This window comes from Cydia splendana, chromosome 3 (genome assembly GCF_910591565.1).
Source record: "Cydia splendana chromosome 3, ilCydSple1.2, whole genome shotgun sequence".
Classification (NCBI taxonomy): domain Eukaryota; kingdom Metazoa; phylum Arthropoda; class Insecta; order Lepidoptera; family Tortricidae; genus Cydia; species Cydia splendana.
Genome location: NC_085962.1, coordinates 20,695,006 through 20,701,379, shown reverse-complemented (window position 1 = coordinate 20,701,379; position 6,374 = coordinate 20,695,006).

Below are 6,374 nucleotides of genomic sequence, written 5' to 3'. Positions count from 1 at the left end.
TATGGACCTAAAGGAAGATGCTTCAGCGACACGGTCGACTTCTAGATACGGGGACGTTCTGCAGATTCTGAAGTTATACATGTATTTTAAACGTGCCGCTCACTACAGATTAGCCCTTACAAAAAAATGATAGTTTGGGGTAGAGAGTTGTCACTGAACCTTAAAGATATAGGTAGCTCGCCACTTATGTTTCCACATCTATCCTCGAGGATGCAGCGTTCGTGACTCCACTCCACACTCTGAACGACCGGCTAAAACAAGGCACAGGAACATTATTAAGGCCCCATAGGTTCGTGTTCTTCTCGCACTCTCACTGAGCGTAAGCATCTGAGATGGATGTTATGTGCGTGCTCGGGACCGCAGATTATATAGTTGTAATTTTTATTTTTTATTAACTAAAGAGAAAATAACGATCAGTTCCTTCAAAAATGGAATTGCGAATTTTTAGAAACAATTTTCATATTTTTATTAGCGTTCGTGCATAGATTGTTACAATTTTTTAAAGTGCGTTTTAGACCTATTATCGTGATCTATCTAGCGAAAGTCAAAAAATCAGGATACGAATAGATGACGTCACTATAGAGTAAATCCTCAAGATTGATTCAAGTTTTGGCAACCGTGTTGTGATCTAAAAAAGTTATACGATTTTTCAAAAACTCCGCTCTCTGAACCAACGGCAACTTTACCCGCGATTCCTCCCACCACACGGGTGACAGAGGTCCACAGGAGCTCACAAAATGCCCGCCACAAACTAACCTGCTTTGACTGATTCTATTGGTGGTGCAATGATTGAAGGTGCAGGAATTAATTCACAGAGTAAAGAGTGTAGAAAACGATTTTTGAACCAACAAGAGACTGTGAGTCATAACATAACTTGTTGCTTAGCGCCATACGCGTACTTGCTATACTAGTAGGTATTCACGATTAGGTTTTCGAGCGCCCCATGTTATTAGGGTTCCGTAGTCAACTAGGAACCCTAATAGTTTCGTCATGTCCGTCTGTCTAGGGCAGCGGTCGGCAACCTTTTAGCAGCCAAGGGCCACATAGTACCTAGTTAATGAAGTTGACGCGGGTTGCACTTTGTTAATATTTATGACTTTATCAGACATTGTCGTTTGTCAATATTATGGCTCCTCTACACGTTGGCCAAACGCTCCGCCAACGCTTGGCCCATGAGTTGGCCGTGCCTTGGTCGGAACGCTACTACACGATGGCGAATTTCAGTTGTGATCTGACCGGTTTCCAAGATGGACGTGGAAGCATTAGCCGTTGCAGCAATTTATCTAAGATACGCCACGTACCATTATTATCATCAAGTAATTTTAAAAAATGTCGTAGAAGCTGCAAGAGTTTTTTGATGATACCTACTTGCCGAAAATAAATGACTGGTAGATTTTTTTAAAGAATTAAATTAATTAAATATCTTTTTAATTTCATGTTACCTTATAATTTGCTTAAATTATTTTAGAGCATATTATAATTTTATTTAATTTTGTTACTAGCTTACCAACATAGCTGTGCAAATTGTGCAATGTAGGTACTTACTATATATAGTTAGATATGTATGTAATATTCATTTATTTAACTATAAGTATGTATTGTTATATTTATTTATTTAAATTGTAAATGTACTGTCTGCGTAAATTTCCTATTCCTTAATTACTTCCATAACGAGGCCACGTACTCGTCATTTTAATAAAAAAAAAACTAAAATTGATACTGAGCACAAACGTCCGCACTCGACCGCGTTCGAGCACGCACTGTGGATTGGGCCAAGTGTAGATGCGTACCGCAATCGCTTGGCCAATCCCTTTAGGCTCCTCTTCACGTTGGGCCAACGCCAACGCCAACGAGGGACGCAGCCATGCGGTAGAATGAGATAGCAATATCACTTGCTCCCTCTAACGCATAAATGCGTCCCTCGTTGGCGTTGGCGTTGGCCCAACGTGAAGAGGAGCCTTTACACAAAATAGCCAGGGAGGCTCGCGAGCCGCCTGTTGCCGACCGCAGGTCGAAGGTAGGTATATCCCTTATGCTTGTAATTTGCAACGTTCATGAATATTCACGATACTTACTAATACTAATAGCCCCCGTTTACCCTATTCTGTCAGATTGGTAACTACGGAACCCCACACTGAGCATGGCCCGACATGGTCTTGGCCGATTTTTCTACCAGTAGTTCGCCCCGAACTGATAACTCGCAGATCGCCAAAAACTAGACTAAATTCTCTCGACATCTAATCGTCGTCCAACCTGAAACGGAGACCTTTGCTTCGCTCTGTCAATATAGGTGAATTTAAAATGTGACGTATGTTGTGATTGCGATGGCGTAGGGAATTTTACTTTCCAAGTACTTATACCTATATATATGTATTAATAATTATAATTTTATTTATTGAACTAATGAAAATTCGGTTCTTATGGATTTTCGTATTGATATAAATTTTATTTAACTCCCGATTCCGTAGAGTACGATCCTTTTACCTCAAATCAGTGAAAATTACCTTAAGCGCCACTTGCACCATCCCATTAACCCGGAATCCTCCTATAATCCTTCGTATTCGAAATAAAAAGTAGTGTCTAACTCGGGTCGGGTACCATATATTTCTACCGACCGACCGTACCGAAATATCTCGTCAAACGGGTGCTTTTCATCCCTTGGTTAATAATTAACTATGAGCACGCCTCGTTGTACACGTACGAGTTGTACACGCCGATACTATACCTAACTATTTTAAGATTACGTAATTATTTATATTTCACCTACAGTCTACATGCAGAATCCATGTGCTTGATTTCATAACTGCGTAAACACATAATTAACAAATTTAAATAGGCAAATAAAATATACTAACTTATTATGTTAATTACTGTAACAGTAGGTAATCAAATACTATAAATGCCCAATTAAGATCAAGAATATTTACTTGTAACTTTAATCTCTATAATTAATCCCACACTATTAAAGTTCGATAAAAAATTGTAAGTTACTACACCTACACATGTACCGTCTATACATTTACCTATCAATATAAAAATACATTTTCACAATTTACGATATGTTCAGGCAAATAAGGTTCTAAGTGTTGCTTGGTGTAGGTACCTCTATCTTAAGTAGATAATCTCGTAGCCTACTCGTTGACCGAAGCGAAGCGAAGGTCTACGTTTTGACTCGGGCATTTTGCTTTCGTATGTCCGGATGTTCTCCTCTACAGGTCGCAATTCTTAACCGATTCTCGTGAAATTTTGTGACCGAATTTTATGACTAAATAATTTTTTTTTGTCAATCCGGTTTTTGGAAATTTTTAAAAATGGCGGAGTCGTGATACCTGGCGCCTAAACAAATAGTCGTATCGATATCATAAGACTTTTTTCTTTTTGAAACATGTTTACAGAGTTAATAGCAAAAAATGCAGAAAAAAATTATCGCTGGTTTAGGCGGTATTTAGATATTTAATTTTAACTAATTTTAATTTGAGAAGGAGTAGCTAAATTTCGTCAACCCATCTAAGAACTATTTGGCTCATTTTGTAAACGTTCGCTTTTTCTGTTTGCACAGAGGGTCTGGGTTCGATCCCCAGTAATTGTATGCTGGGATATTATAACTTTTTGTATTTTTTTACACATAAATTTCGTATTGTTTTTCTTTAATTTACTATACATATTTAAAGCTCTTAGCACCATGTTATTTCAAGCTCTGCTCGCGAGGTCTACAGCTCACAGAGCCCCTAGTATGTAAGTACAGAGGTAAACTCCAAATAAAAGGAAACGGGAAGGGGGTAGGCTTTATATATGTGGGACTCAGCCGCAGCTGCAGCGAGTATGTACAAGGTAAAAGTATCTTGTTCGTGGAATAGTCGGTGTCTGTTTTCAGCCTCTAGCCTGCCTTCAGCCTCCGCCGCAGCGCGCAGGGCCAGAAGCTTGTGACTAGTCGTATGCCTATTGCCTAGTATTGGCCTCATTTTTCATTACAAAACACATAAAATAGTAGAAAATACCTTGTAATACTAATGTCCCTTGCGGTCGCATATTTCGTTCATGATTCCATTGAATATTCTAACAATTGGAACTTGAAGCACTTGATTCCATGTTTCATTATTTATCAGATGCATTTTTGTTTAATTAATCCTTATTTTAGCTTAGATATAAACAAAATAAGCCTTCAGAATACAACCAACAACAAATAGTATTGAGTTGATAGTGATATTAATGACAGCTCGACGTTCCGTTACGCTGATGCCCTAGTACAATTTCGAAACATGAAATTAAAATTCGTAAGACAAAAATAAATATTATAATAATTAACCTTCTAGATCCCAGATGTCTTAAATAATATATTTGATACTAATAAACATAAAATACAGGGACAATTTTCAGAAATAAACTTAAAATATCTCAAAGTAAAATAATGTTAACAAATTCGTACGTGATGTTTTCGAACGTTCTCTGCTGCCTATGTGTGCGTAGCTCCATCTTTCTCTAAACTGCATGAATGAAAGGGACATGATTTATACTTTGCAGTAAGCAATTGTGAACGTTAATATTTAAGGAATATGGCTTAGTAAACAAAATGGAGCTTATGATTTTTCTTCTTGAATCGAACGTCGTTACATGCCACGAGGCTAATAACTTCTTCCTCAGTTCTGGTGCCCTGGTATTTTTGGAATAGCGTTTGTCTCTATAAGTCACGGTTATGTCACTATTGTGTCGCCGTTTATGTCGCCGATATGTCGCCGTTATGTCGCCGATATGTCGCCGTTATGTCTCCAATATGTCGCCGATATGTCGCCAATATGTCGCCAATATGTCGCCGTTATGACCCTAGTCGCATGTCCCTAATACGTCGCCAATACGTCGCATGTCGCCAGTACGTCGCATGTCGCCAATGGGTCGCCAATATGTCGTAGGTCCCTAATACGTCGCCAATACGTCGCATGTCGCCAGTACGTCGCATGTCGCCAATGGGTCGTCAATATGTCGTAGGTCCCTAATACGTCGCCAATACGTCGCATGTCGCCAGTACGTCGCATGTCGCCAATGGGCCCCAGAATGTCGCGACTTGTCGCCGGTATGTCACTATTGGGACGCTAGTATGTCACGGGACGCCAGTATGTCGCAAGTATGTCACCGTTTAATCGCCAATATGTCGCATAGTCGCCGGCTCGTCGCTAGAAAAAGGTATAAAAGGCGGAGCGGACCGTCGACTCGGATCATTCATTCTTCAACCATCGGACTAGCAGTGACTCTGGTTTTCGGGCGTAACGTAATACTGGTAAGTGAAGTTACTCTGCTACTTTTTCTGTGTTTGTTTTTGCTTGGAATTATCCTGGTAAATTTAAACTTAGAATTTGTGTCTGTGTTTGGTTTTACGGAGACAATATCGTCGTAACGCTGGACATGGGCTGTTGTGGAGTTTCTTTACTGCCATGTATGGGATTTTAGTTATTGTGAAGTTTCCTACACCGTGTGTTCTGAGTGCCGTCATATTATGCAGTGACAATGTCGTTGCATGGCCGGGGCTTGGAATAGTGTCTGTGTTTAGTTTTGCGGGAAGAAATTCTCGTAACGTTAGATATAGATGACAGTGTTTAAGGGAACTTCACTTTTCTATTAAGTTAGTTTAATTTTGCGATAACTTAGCTATTTTTAGTGTTTAATTATGGGGTCTTTTTGCTATTTTAAAACCAGATCATTGTTTGGACTGACAGTTTGTCCTGCTAAGCATTCACTCCGCCTAACGGTGCCAAAGGATTGGATGGTTAGGAGTCTATTGCTCCAAGTTTGAGAGGACTTGGCGTCTCTTCTATATCAACATAAGAGACGAATTATCTCACTAGTCTCAAGATCCAGCTGTTTAGATGGATGTGGGGACGTCACGTGTGCGTCATTGGGTGTAAATCCTGCCCACTGAAGTCGACAGTAATTGAGGCTAGGTCTCCTATTAAATTTATTTATATATTTCGGTGTTCCGGCTCATGCTAGTGCTGGTTGCGGGGAAAGGCTTCTGTCGTGACTGAAATTGCACTTATAGTCTTTGTCTCGGCAGAGTTTTCCATGTGATCGGTATGTGTGTGTGCTAGGGTACTGATCCACTTATATACACGGAATAGGGCGACTTATTCTTATCCACCATGCCCGCGGGCGATAAGGAGGGAGTCAAATACACTGGCCTGTAGGTTGCCTTCTCGGTTTCGCCTGCCGAACGTTACAGCTTCTCGTAGGGACCACACTTGCGTATATTACAAAGCATTAGGTCGATGGTAAGAACGAACTATGCTTTGAATGTACTAGATTAGGGACAATGGGTAGAGTTAGGGTAGAATCACACACTCATTTTGTTGTTTATTAGGGTTCTTTTTTTAGTTCTGGTCTAT